This window comes from Protopterus annectens, chromosome 8.part0 (genome assembly GCF_019279795.1).
Source record: "Protopterus annectens isolate FY-2018-M chromosome 8.part0, PAN1.0, whole genome shotgun sequence".
Classification (NCBI taxonomy): Eukaryota; Metazoa; Chordata; order Ceratodontiformes; family Protopteridae; genus Protopterus; species Protopterus annectens.
Genome location: NC_056741.1, coordinates 872592843 through 872607378, shown reverse-complemented (window position 1 = coordinate 872607378; position 14536 = coordinate 872592843). Strand labels below are relative to the sequence as shown.

Below are 14536 nucleotides of genomic sequence, written 5' to 3'. Positions count from 1 at the left end.
AGGTCATCACTCCAGGACCCAAGGGAGCAAGAGCCAGCCCTTCAAAATACTCTTTACCTGCTGACAAAGAAAGCACGGCCCTTGATAGGTTTGGTAAAAAATAAGTTTACACTTCTGCTACTCCAGCCATTAGGACCCTTAACTTCCAGTTTCATATGATAAAAATACCAACAAACTAGTTTAGATCAAATAAAGCAATCAAATGTCCTCCCTGGAGGAGCAGAACAATTCCACAGAATTGTTGGACCTTTGTCGTGCCAGCTCCCAGGTGGTTAAACATACATTGCACTCTGGCTTTGATGCTGTGGAGCCCTCTAGCCAAGCTGCAGTACCTGCTTCCTTCATTAGAAGGCATGCTTGGCTTATGGAACAGACCCTACCAGACCATATCAAATCCAACCTTCTGGATGCACCCCCTGGATAAGGACTTCCTCTTTGGGCCAAAAGAGATGGAAGATAAAACATAATCTATGCAGAATGTCAAAGCCTTCTTCCAAGTTCAGCATCTTAGATTTAGTAAGAATTTTCCCACTAAACACTGGTCCTTTCCGTCTCAATCAAAAAGCAGGCAAAAGAAACGGCAAAGGGAAGGACCTAAAAGGCAGCATCAATCACAAAGGCCCAGGTAGTGGTCCTTGGAAATCCTCAGTCAGGGGATTTCTAGGCCACAGAGCTCTGACAGAGAGCAGCAGTGTCTCTTCCTTCCCCCTCCTCTGCCCCGACCCTCTCCAGAAAAGATCGGAGGAAGGATATCCCTTTTCAAAGAAAATTGGTCCCTCATTATTTCAGACAAAGTGAGCTCTGAATGATATCTGAAATGGTTACAGGCTCACTTTAAAATAGCCATTAAGATACTCTGGTTACCTGGATATTCCACAAAAGGAAAGAACAGAGGCCTTTTCTCAAATTCACAACCTGTGCTCACAGGGCTCAGTGGAAACAGTACCAGAACACCAAAGAGGGAGGAGATTCTATTCCAGAGTATTCCTAGTTCCCAGAAAAGAAGGCTCTTGGTGCCATATTCTAGACCTGCCCACTCTCAATCAGTCCCTGCTGGTACCAAAATTCAAAATGTTGACTCTTCAAAAACATCTACCCATCATAGCCCCTGAGGCCTTAATGGTCACCCTGGACCTAAAAGATGCTTACTTGCACATGCCTATAGAGGAATCTAGCAGATGTTTTCTATGTTTCAGAGCAGGTGCCAGTCACTTTCAATTCTCTGCACTGCCCTTTGGCTTGTCTGCTGATCCCAGGGTCTTCACAAATTGTTTAGCTACAGTGATCGCCTTCTGCAGAACAAAAGGGATCCAAATTTACCCCATCTAGATTGCCTTATACAAGCCATGAGTCGGTCAAAGATCCTCAAGGGTCTGGCCTTCACTCAGTACCTCCTTAACTCCTTGGGGTTCACCATAAATCTTCGTAAGTCCAGCACAGATCCATCCACCAGGATAGTTTTTCTTCGGGTTGTTCTGGATTCCTCCCTCCAGAAAAGGTCTCCTTCCTGACTCAGTACTTCCAAACCATTATGCAGAGACAGTGCCTGTCAGCCAGGGAATTCCTCAGAGCATTAGGCTACATGGCATCTTGTATCCTCACGATCCCTCTGGCCAGACTATGTACGAGAAAGCTCCAGTGGTACCTCAAGAGTCTGTGGTGCCAGCACTTACAGTCCGTGGAGACAGAAATTTAGTTGATCCCTTGCCTCAAGGAGGAGTTTGCATGGTGGACACGGGCATATGCCCAGAACCTGTGTCTTCCCTTTGGGTTCACCCCTCGGGGCCAAACTTTAGCCACATATGCTTCAGAGACAGCCTGGGGGGACCATTTCCAACACCTTTAATCCCAAGGTAGATGGGAAATTCAGGTCAGAGATAAGCACATAAATTGGAAAGAACTGATGGCAGTTCAAAAGGGCCTAGTAGTTTTCAAAGAAAAATGGAAACCAGGGGTCCTGCTAGTCAAAACAGACATCACCACACTCATGTGGTGCATAAAGAAGGAGGCACTTGCTCTTACCCTCTTTGTTGACTAGCTGTGCAGGTCTGGGAGACAGCTCACTCTCTGGGGTTGCACCTCATGGCACAATACCTTCCAGGGGCTCAAAACACTTCAGCAGATTATCTCAGCAGGAAGTTGATGGATCCCCACAACTGGCTTTTGCATCAGGAAACATTTCTCAGCATAATCCAGAAATGGGGATCCCCTACAGGTAGACCTCGTTGACACCAAAGAAAATACTCAACTTAAAGATTCTGTTCCAGGAGTAAACTACCCACAGCCTGAAGGACAGATGCTTTCTCCTTCCTTTGGAGCCACCTTTTCCTTTATGCATCCCCCCCACCTCTTCTTCCTCGGGTCCTCCTATAAATTAGGGAAGAAGGCCCAAGGGTCATTCTGATAGCCCAAGACTGGCCCAGGCAGCACTGGTGTCATCTGCTACTAAGTTTAACCAATGAAAATCCATGACAGTTACCTCAGAGTAGATCTTCTGACACAGGAGAAGGTGAGGTTTACGCATCCCAACCTGCAGATTCTCAGCCTGGATAATCCTCCAACATCCTCCTCTGAGCATATCCTAAGCAAGCAAGTATAAGACATTGTCAAGGATGCTAGAAAGCCTAGTGCTAGGAAATCATACCCAGCCTAGGGAAAAAGATTCTCCAGTGCTAGCAGCAAGTCCTCAGTCCTAACTCCGACAGTATCTCACCATTTTAGGTTACCTGGTTGACAAAGGCCTATCCTTTTCTTCCATCAAAATTCCATCCTCTGCCATTTCAGCCCACAATACCTATTCTCCCTCCTATCTTTTCCCACCCCCTGCTAAAACATTTCCTTAGGGGAGTGATTCACATCAGACCTCCAGGAAACAACCCACACCTCCATGAGACCTCAGTTTTGTTCTGGAAAAAATGACACTACCCCCTTTGAACTGGCAGCTTCTGCTGAATTAAAATCCTTGACTGGGAAGTCTGCCCTTATACTGGCTATCACCTCAGCTAGGAGGGTCTCTGAGCTGCAAGCTCTCATGGCAGTGGAACCATTTCTCATATTCCACCCAGAGTATCACTCAGAACTAATCCATGCTTTATGCACAAGGTGGTCATGGACATATCCTTGAAACAAGCTGTATACTTGCCCACCTTCTTCCCCAGTCCCCAGAACTAGGGGGAAAGAATCCTTCACTCCTTGGATGTGCATACACAACTCTGCTACTGTCTTGACAGAACTAAATCTTTCAGAAAATCGGACCACCTCTGTGTCCTTTGCCATTGGCACTGAAGGGAAAACAGATTTCAAACAGACAGTCTCTTCACTGTATTTCCTTTTGTTAACAGCCAGCATGGTAAAAGGTAAAAAGCCACCAGAAGCTGTCATGACTCATTCTACTGGGATCACTGCTATCTCTGCTACCTTCCTGAAAGGAGTCCATACCAAAGACATTTTGGAAGTTGCTACCCGGTCATCCGTGCATACCTTTACCAAACATGACCACTTAACAGCCTTCTCCAAGTCTAGAGCAGGATTTGCCACTGCCATCCTGTCTTCCCCATAATCTTTCTTCCACCCTCATGTCAGCTTTGGTAATCACCCCACAAAATAGGACTGCAATAGTGAAACAGAAAAACATAGTACAGTTGTGTATACTTTCCGTAAATGTAGATATTCAAGTCTATTCACTGCTGCAGTCTTCTTTCCCTCCCTCCTTCCCCCCTTTGCCTACAGTAGTGTTGTACTTCTGTCTTCTTCACTAACCAGAGGACCCCTGAGTGTTCTCACTGCAGGGCCCAGTTTCTGCCTTGGACCCTTAGTTATGGTTCATCCTGGGGACTCTTACCTTCTAGGGGGCAAAAAAAAAAAAACTGATGTCATGGCATCTGCTGGCTCCCTTTATACCCAAGTGTACTGACATTGGATAGTACATCCTCCAGCCTTAGGAGGAGGGAGAGTTTTACTCTGGTAGTCAGGCCGGCCTCAGGCTTCCACAGCAGGAAATCCCACAAGTCAGGACTGCAGCAATGAATACACTCTAACATCTACATTTATGGTATAAGTGTACACAGTTGTACTTTCTAAGTTAAGTGATAATGTATAAATAAGTTAAAATGGGAAAAATGTACGCATGTTTAAGAATGTGTATATAATTTAACTTTGTAAATAAGCACAGATAAGTATGTAGATTTTGTAAATAAGTTGTGCATATAAGCTTTCACATAAAAATTGAAAATAAAGGACCCCTACTCTTTTCAATCAGTGTTGTGGGATCTTTTTTATATCCACCTGAGGTACCACCAACTCAAGCAGATGGGACCTCAGTTTAATGTCTCATCCAAAGGAGACATCCGTGAACTACTTAAACGGAAAAGGAGGGGGGTTGGTCTTCCCAAACACTGTCTAGGGAGGAATTTGTTTTCTTCAAGACTTTTGGTTCTGGCCTATATACATTTTGGGTAGTGTTGGCTGTGGGTAGAGAAATTGGTGTATTCTATTGTCTTTCCCTGAATTGGCTCAATATATTAACTACTCTCCTCTCCTATAAAAACTGTCCTAATTTGAAAAGACGACTTTGTTATAAGGATTTTGTTCAGCAGATAGGGATAATATCAAGTAAGCAAGGTACTGTTCCCTGTTTCAATTGTTCATGTTGTCCAAACATAAATAAGGAACATTGTTTTACACATCCTGTTACAAATATAAAATGAAATGTTATGCCACTTGTAATACTAGTAACATTGTATATTTGGCTACTTGTAGAGCCTGCTCTGCATTTTATGTGGGGAAATCAACTCGCAAATTGAGGGAGAGAATGGTAGAACATAAATCTGAAATAAATAGGGGAATTATGACTAATTCTCTAGCTCAGCATTTCAAACATAATGGTGACGCTCGTGTTTACTTTTAGAGTTTTAGATATGGTTTTTAGAGACCCAAGAAGTGGTGACTTAAATCACAAACTGGAAATGAAGGAATGTGAGTAGATTTTGCATTTAAACACTGGCCACGCTCCTGATATAAATAAAATGGTCTCTCTAAAACCAGTTTTAAAGTTTAAACAAATGTGTTTGAAGTAACTTTTAATTATCTTAACATTCTCATTAGCTATGTGATTGTTTTATGTCATATATTTAATTGTGTTCTTAACTTGATTTGTTATACTGATGAAGGATTATGTCCGAAAGCTTTGTCATTAAAGCCTTGACCTTGTGATTACACGTGGTTTGTTTTTGAGATCATTTCTCATTCCCAGGTGTGGAAGGAGCCTGATAAAGCTGAGCCTATCGCCAAGAAGCCAGATAACTTTTTGGTTGTCTCAAAAGATCGTCCACATTGGAGCAAGAGCCCGGCAGTGAATTCCATGGTGGTGGTGGTAGGAACCAAGAAGGAATTTGCAGAGGAGAGCACCTCTGTCCATCTGCCGAATAGAGGATCTCGAGCCTTGGATAGGTTTGGGAAGTGTGTATATGCCTCATCCACTTTCTTGATGAGGACGGTTAATTTCTTGGCACAGTTTACACATCTTCAGAGGGATTTGATTAAAGAGACCTCCACTTGTCTCTCAGGGACCTTTTCTGCAGATCAAAAGAATACCCTTGATTCCCAGATGACTGCCTTCATATCCCTGTCCACTGCTTCTATGCGCCTTGTGTCTTATGCCAAAGAGGGGGCATCTAAAGTGGTTGGCACAGGTATTTCCAACAGAAACCATGCCTGCATGCTTGGATGTGGCTTTGTGACTTTAGTGAGCACTTCAAGATATCCTTCATTAATGCACCTTATGACGGATCAACCATGTTTGGTCCAAAAGTTAAAGAAACTATCTCCTGGATTAAACAGGATGGTAAATCCCTGTCTGCCATAGGGATCAAATTCTCAACTCCCCAGCAGACCTTCTCCAGGAATCAGAAAGCAGGGAAGAGAATATGGTTCAGAAATATCTCACGAATTTTCATCGGACTCTACTAGAGGCAAAGATCCCCATGGCAGAGAGGGAAATTTTCCTGTAACAATGGACATTGCCTGAGAGGGCAGAGGTGGTGGTCCTCAGAATTAGGACTTCAGAGGGCCATTCTCAGAGAGGCCCTTTCAACACTCCTGAAAGGTTACCTGGCTGTCCTCCTCTGGAGGCAGATGGGGGGGTGCTTGTCTGTCCATCCCATGGCCTGAACATCCATCACTCCAGGTGGGTGCAGAGAATAATTACCATAGGCTGTTTCAGTACCATTCTTCTGTTCTCCCCCACTTCAAAAGAAAATTCCTGACATCCCTACTTTGCAAAGATAATTTGCAGCTTCAGAAATAGAGAAGCTTATAAAAAATTGAGTCATCCAAGAGGTCTCACAAGACAAGAGAGGATCTGGAACTTAGTCAAGATGCTTTTTAGTGCCAAAAAAAGTCGACTGAACAAATCCCATTGTTCAAACCAAGTTCTGGATGGTCACAGTTCAGTCACTCCTTCTGTCCTGAAGAAGAATGACTGGATGTGCTTCGTAGATTTTAAGGGATGTGTACTAGTACATCAAAATAGACAGGTGCTCCAGGAAGTATCTTTTCTTTTGTCTGGGAGCCAGTTACCAGTTCAGAGCTCTTTCCTTTGGTCTCATCACAGCTCCTTGGGTGTTCTCCAAGTGTATGGCAGTAGTGGCAGCTCACCTATGACTGCAGGGATTCTGAGTGTTTCCTTATCTGGATGACTGGCTCATAACAGCCCCATTCAGGGATTTATACCTACTGGCCAGCGATTCCTTTGTCTGTCTGTGTAGCAATCTTAGAATTACAGCAAATTTTCAGAAATTTCAAAATACAGACAACTCAGTCTCTAGAATTTAACAGAGCTCATCTAGACACAACAGCACTCACTGCATAGCTTCCTCAGTCACACATCCTTTCTTTACATTCACAAGCTGAAAAGAAACCACAGGCCAAGCTTGTTCTCTGTCTTCTAGTTTCTGTGACTGCTGTCATTAATCTCGTCATTTTAGTCTGGTTTTACATGAAAATACTTCAGTGGACATTTTCAGTACAGTGGTCCATCAGGCATCAATCAGTGAGTCTTCTGATCATTCTCACAAACATTTTCAGACACCACATTCGTTGGTGGTTGACTACCCCTCTCCTTGAAGAGGGATGGCTTTTTATTCTTCTTACTCTGCAGGCCACAGTGACTACGGACGCTTCCTTATTAAGGTGAGGGACATTACGTAAGGACGACAGTCCAGGACATGTGGTCTCCGCTAGAGGCCAGCCTACATATCAGTATCTTGTAGACAAGAGCAGTCCTCCTAGAGTTGCAGCCATTTCAGGGTGCTCTCCCCTTGGATGTGATTTCCATTCAAACAAACAAATGACTTTCGTTTGGTATATCAACAAGCATGGAGGAACCAGATCTTACCCTTTGTGAGAGAGGCCTTGAGAGTATGGCAGTGGAAAATATCTTCGCACTGCTTCTGGTAGCAATGTACATCCTGTGGAAATCCAACATTCTAGCAAACAGGTTGAGTAGATCTGTTCTACTACTTCATGAGTGGTCCCTCAATACCCCTGCAGCAGAGCAAATTTTCAGCCATTGGGGCATCCTTATTGTGATCTCTTTGCTTGTACTAGGAACACAAAATGCAATGATTTTTTTCTCTGATTCCCCACTCAGGGGGGGGGGGTCACCCAGGGATATTGTGTTGCACTCTTGGCCCCTAGGACTTCTTTCTGCCTTTTCCCCTCATCTGAAAGTTTCTGCAGTGAGCAATGCTGCTGAAGGCTTCTGTCATCCTCATTGACCTCGACAGGTATGGTTTCCCTTTCTCTAGTCTCATCTAATCCAACCACCTTGGGACTTTGGCTCTGATCCAGCTTTGATATCTCACCCATCTGGAGAGCCTCATCTAGCTATACGGACACTCAGAGCAACTGCATGGTTTCTCCATTTCCAGAGATTTGACAGTCCAGGCTTTTCCCTTCCATTGTTCACATTTTGTCTTCCTCACATAAACCTTCTACTAGGAATATATACAAAAGCAAATGGAAAATGATTTTCTGTTTGAGTATCAGAAAAAGACCTTGACCCATTTTCAGCTCTTCTTTCTGTAATTTTGGATTTTTTTGGCTCATATTTTTCTAGGAAAGCAAGCTACTCTACTATCAAAGTACAACTGGTAGCAATTTCTGCCTTTCACGTAGGGGAAAGACACCACAGTCCTGCAGCTTAGCTTCTCTCAGATTGTGTGAAGCCTTTTTCCAGTTTCAGTTTGGGATATTGAGTTGTCTTACAGTCCTTGATAAAACACCCTTTTTAACCTCCTGCTAGAGTTGATTTGATGTACCTGTCATGGAAAACCGTATTTTTGTTGACCATAACCTCTGCAAGAAGGATTTCTGAGTTGCAAGTGCTTTCTTCAAAACACTTGTTTTTTTTTTAATAGTTTGAGGACAAATCCACATTTTCTCCCAAAGGTGGTGTCAGAATCCTGTGTCTTCCAGGCCATAAATTTGCCAGTATTCATTCCAAACTTCTCCAACAAGGGTGAACACACCTTGCATTTGGTGGACGTTCATCATCAATTGAGTTTATTTGCATCAATCTGCCTCAATCAGAAAATTTGAGCAACTGTTTATTTCATTTGTAAAGACTAAATTGGGACAAGCAGTATCAAAGATTTCCTTGTCTAGATGGCTGATTCAATGTATATTTTTTGTATATCAGCAGAAAGCTCTGTCCTTGGCTTCAAAACCTAAAACTCTTTCAACTAGGTCAGTGGCCCCATTTACAGCCTTCTTCAGTATCCCCATCAATGATATCTGTGCTGCTGCTACCTGGTCAAAGTGCACACATTCATTTTACATTAACTGTACACACAAGTATCCTCCCTTGATGGCATGCAAGTGTTCAAGTAGCTGGGGACTTTGCTCCATATGTAGAGTAACAGATGGAAAGACTACATCAGATACAATACATAACATTAGAAATGTGTTGTATTCTGTCCATTCATCTGTTACCCTCCTTCCATCCCCCTTGCTGTCTTAGTTTTATTCAGGTGATATTTTCTCCTCCGCAAATGTCACTTATAAGAGACCTGACTGACTTTGCCTTGGATCTTGGAGTTTAGCTACTGCCGCCCCCTAATTTCTCTCTCTCTGACTCATATATTGGTTAAGACCTTGGTCAGGTTGTTTTTAGGCAGGCAAACCTGATTTGATGTAGCGCCTGTGATGCAGGGGAATTATGGGTAGGGGAGAAGCCTGAACAACAGATCCTAAGCTTTGAAGCAGCTGAAGACGGATCTGATACCTATATGTAGAGGAATTAATGGATTATGACAACATAGATCTAACATCATGGTAAGTACATAAGTTTTGTTAACATTTTGTATGCCTGTCTACACCTCCAGGCCCCAGGAAGCATGTGCACGCTGATTTTGCTAGTTCTCAGGAACAAAGAAAAAGCACCTAATGGGCACTTGTACTATTCTAGAATGTGGTCCCGTATGATATTTGTCTTTCTCCTCTTGACTTTTTTTTTGTAAATCCATTTTCATCAAACCAAATGGATGTGATTTGAGACACTTAAAGGTATAAAATTGTTTCCTAGTTTATTTGCAGCATCTTAATATGTGTTTAAAAGAGATGAATGGATCCATGAGCATTCCCAAATAATAATCAAATGTTTTAGAAACCAGCTGGTTTGAGATGATTTTTTTGTTTTTTTAACTACCAGAACTGGTTTGCATTTTAGGTGATGTACCAAACAGTACATTTTTTTCTCAAAGTTTACCTGCAGCATTCTAGCTAGGAACTGTTAGCGTGGAAGGTTTAGATTTTTTCTCTTCATGGTTTTCTCTATTAGTGTAGTAATTAGAGTGCCTTCTAAGTTTTACAGTGTCATTTTTTTTAAGATACATTCTCAGATTAGATAATTCTTGGTGACACCCAGTTGTGATGCCATTTGCAGCCTTGCCCAGTTGTGATGTCACTGTGGCCATACCCAGTCTGTCTCGTGTTAAACATCTCTGAAAGTACTTTTATATAACAAAATTCTGCTACCTTGCCACCTGCAGTTGAGCTGTACTTGGGATAGTCATTCCTGTCAGCCTCACTCAAACTGGCCTGAAGCCATGTCTGGATAGCAGCTACTATGGTAATGAAGGGTGTGGATTGGTACAATGGTTGAGGTCTTAACTTCACAGATAAAAGTTTTAACTCTGTCTTCTAGTTAGGGGGGAGGGGTTGGCATAATGATTAAGGTATTTACCTCAAAGATGCAAAGTACAAGGTTTGATTCTGATCTTTGGTTATTAGCTAGACTTGTAATAATGTGCAAACTGATAACCTAGAATAAACACATGAATGTGTATTTTTACTGTTAGAAGGACTGAGTATGTCCTTTGTAGTACATTAACCATTACAGTCAAAACACATCAGCACTGACAGATTTGTAAGGCAGCATGCTGTTTACTTGGTGGTGCCTTTAACTACTAACTCATTACCACTGCTACTGAAAAATAACAGGTGCTTAGCAGCCTTCACAACCAACACTTTCTGCCGTATGTCTGTTAAATGTTTGTAGTCTTTCTGAGGAAAATTTGCTGTCATTCCTCTTTGTGACTGTTTTGTACTTGCAATGATCTTATCTGGACTGTTAAAGATATGGTGCTAATCATGTTTTTTTTCCCTCAACAGATACCATCATGGAAGTGCAGAGAACAGAGTTTCTTGGCAAATGCCATTTTAAGTATAAAAGTATTATTGGACTACTGGCTTTTTATAACTTTACTGAAGGCGATGACAACCAGGATGGTCCTTCACATTTTTTTATATAATGAAAACACTGTGTACTACATCTACTTTTTGTATATTTATGTATATGTGTGAGAGAGAGGGAGAGAAGGTGTGTGTGCGTGTGTGTGCATGTGTATATGTATATATACTTTTTTGTGTATAGAACCATGCATCTCCCAAAGGAAACCTGGATTACATATTTCTGACAAGTGGTAAAAGAAACTCAATCACTGCATTTTCTGTGGGTGGAGCAAAACCTGCATTTTTTCCTCTATGAAGTGAAGAAATGTTGTGGACTTCAGCATTCCTACTTATAAGTATAATACAACAGCTACCTTGCAGATGTTTTATTGTAAATCACCACTACATTGGTAACAATGGCCAGTGATATTTCTGTTCCAGTAACAGATTGTCAGAAAATGCAAGTGTGTGATTTTCAGTAAACTTGTTGGATCCAAGCAAAAAATGTTGATAAACTTTTATTGTAATTTTTTTTCTAGATGCAAGTCCTATTTTGTAGATTCAAAGCTAGCCCTTTTAAATTAGTATCTGGCGAGGAGTAGACCTTCTCAATTAATTAAAACAATGCAATTATATTCTAATGTTCTTTTGTTTAAAGAATAAAATTAGTAAAGTGTTCTGTTCTAAATTTTTTTTACACAGGTAAATACCACTGAAGCCATAAGTAACATTTTCAGAGGCAATTTAAGAGTATGTAAGAGTTGAGCTACTAGTTCTGGATGCCATAGTGTTCAAGGAGGGTGATTTGATGTTTTTCAGATGTGGGTCCTTCTGGCCATCGTAAAGAACTTATTTTAAAAAGCAGCTGCTGTTTTATAAATTGTTATACATGTGCATGTATTTGAAAAGGGTTTCACTTTGCATAATTTTAGGACGGTGCAGTGGTGCAGCAGTAGCGTTGTCACCTCACAGCAAGAGGTTTTCCGGTTAGATTCTCGGCTGGGGTGCCTTCTGTGCGGAGTCTGCATGTCTTCCCTGCGTTCGTGTGGGTTTCCTCCTTGTACTCTGGTTTCCTCCCATGTTACAAAGACATGGGTATGGAGCATTTCTCCCCGGGCCTCTGCTGAAAATTGGCTTCGTTCCAAGTCGGACTTTCCTGGTTAACAAATGTTAAATAAATAAAAATAAATAAAAAAACTTCTTTAAAAATACATTTTAGATGTTTGCTACATGCTAATGTCATCCTGAGAAAAGTCATCTTGATCCATCTGATACCATACAAGAGTACTGATTTTTAAACTATATGATCCTACTTCTGTATGCTCTGGATGCAGAATATCAGAGGACTTACCTCCTAAACACTATAATAGCTTAGTAGTTACTTTTGCTAGCACTCTATGTAGGCTCTGTCATGAACTGTCACTCACTGGCTTATAGATGTGGTATGGATAAAGATCATCCCTGCTTTCTTTTTCCTGGAATGCAGGAACAAGTTCAAACTCTTGTAAAGCAATTTCTTATTTGGATTTAAATGCTTCCAGTTTCCTTTATCCTGTCTGTCAAACCAGGCAGGTTACTTTGCAGCAGTCATATTCATAGTTCTATCCGCTTTGCCTGTACTATTGCAATGTTAGTGCCTGCCAGTTTGTGCAGGGTTCAACAATGCTGTATGCCATTGTCAGAACTGATTTCTTAAGAAGTGTGAGCAGATAAGTTGTTAATGAAGCAGTTCATGTTAGCTGCCCAGCCTTTTCAGGTGTCATCTGATAAGGATTGTACCACTTCAAAGCAAAACATGTCTAAGAAGGAGAGAAACATAGAAACGGAGAGAGCGAGAGAGAAGTGCTCCAAAGAAAATGGCAAGAGTTTAATAAGGGGAAGAAACACATTCTCAAGCCTCCCACCAGCCGTAAGTTTCATGTAGTGTCACTTGTAGCATCTAGTCCTCCTTAGTAGTGCATGGCACATGATCAGATAAAAATGTCCACACCTCAGCTGCCTTCTCCCAGGAAAGAAGGAAGTCTTTATAGTTTCAGAGCAGTGTCCTATATTCTGTCACTCTGTGGTGCTCATCTGTTGTACCCAACTCTCCCTGTCTAGGGGAGCCTGCATTTGGACTTGGTCATTTTACTACCAGAGGATTATATGGTGGGATCATCTGTAACTTCAACTATTTTCTTAATCTCTAATTACTGTGGCCATTTAAGTGACTATGGCTAGTTGGCTTTGGTTGTTGTACATGTTCACAAGAGTTCCCTAGCAACTTCACTCATTGATGTTCTTCGTGTTTCACTGTTACAGTCATCACATTTGGTTTATCTGCCTGCAGGTAGCCCTCAGCCGGCCTGAACACCAGAGTCTTCAGATTCCTGTGTCGGATGCTGTCTCTTCTTCCATGATGTCATGTCATCAGGGGTTTAAAACATGCAGCCGACGCCATTACATCAGCCTTTCTTGCCGTGCGGTGCCCAAAGCAGAAGCAATTCTCAAGTGCCAGTCGGCCGACTCCTGAAATTTTCGTTTTCGAGTTTCAGACCCGAAGTCTTCAAAAAAGATAAGTACCCCATTGGGGAATCCTTTTTCCAGCTCCATCCGATGTCAGTAAAAGTTAACAATTGTCTTACTTGTGGAAAGCAAATACCTCATAAAGATTTTCATTCGTACTGCATCCCCTGTTTAGGCCCAGACCACGACGTCCCTCGCTGTCGGTTTTGTGCCTTGTTCAACCCACGAACTATTCATCATCGGGCTATCTTTGCAGCAAATTATTTTCGTACTCTGTCTCAGTACTCCGAATTTACTTTGTTAAGCCATCTGACTACCGATCTTCCGAAAAAACGTAAGGGTAAAGTCAGAGACAGACCGCATAGGTCCAAAACTGTTGACGACGCTTCCATTAAGCTAGTTGCCAGCCCACCGGTACTCAGTGAGATGCTTTCGCAGCCCCTGATATCCGCTACTTCAGATTCGCAGGCCTCTACTGAGACCCATTTGGAGTCTGGTATGCCGCGAGATGCTTCTTCGACTATGGAACCTGCAGATGTCTCTACGTTGGATGAGTCCGTGGTCGTTGTGCAGGCACTGGCTTCTGAGGGTGTATTCAGGCCTACAGACTTGCATTTTAAACCGACGCCATCGTCTTCAGCCAGGCCTAAAACTCGCACCACGCCTAGAAAACCGACGTCCAAACCACGGGCTCAGGCCCATATGCCTAAAAACAAATGCTTAGAATGGCTGAAGACCTTATTACCTTATTTAGGGAAAGCCAGCCTTCCCCCTCTAAGAGACCTAGAACTGATTTTTCTTCTGATTCTTCTGATTGGGAATCTGATATTTCTGTTTTTCTGATTACCAGGATTTCCCTTATCTACCTATAAGGATTCTGATGCAGAGGATTCCATTCCCTCTGCTTCCCCTCCAGAAGATTTTTCTTTTGGTGAAACCTTGCACACTCTTAGGGAGCATTTCCGCTGGGAAAGCCAGGATTACTCTGACTCCAAAAAGAGGTTTAGGGAATTCTTACTCCTTCCTCAACACAGGCCTTTAGCTATCCCTCCTGTTCTGGACATTGTAGATGATGCTTTCTTGGAATCTAGCCTTTCTCCAGACACTTTACCTCCAGCTCCCAGCAAACCTGACAGGTATTACAGAGTACCTGACTCTCTCAAGTTCCTCTTCAAAAATCCTACTGCAGATCCAGAGACCATTTCCTAAGGACCTAAAGGCATTAAGGATACTGCTGCCAAAAATCCTACCCCTTCTGATAGAGATTCGAGAGCCTTAGACAGATGGGGTAAGGAGGTAT

At 42.3% G+C, this 14536-nt stretch overlaps 1 protein-coding gene across 5 annotated transcripts in view; it reads left to right on the top strand.

Annotated features, from left to right (window-relative positions):
* CXXC1 (CXXC finger protein 1) overlaps positions 1-11409 on the top strand; it is a 1961705-nt gene extending 1950296 nt beyond the window's left edge. For all 5 annotated transcript variants that reach the window (XM_044080389.1, XM_044080388.1, XM_044080386.1 and 2 more), the window contains one exon: positions 10672-11409. The gene's annotated coding sequence lies outside the window, so the exon portion shown is untranslated. The remainder of the gene's footprint in view (positions 1-10671) is intronic.
* Positions 11410-14536: the final 3127 nt, after the last annotated feature.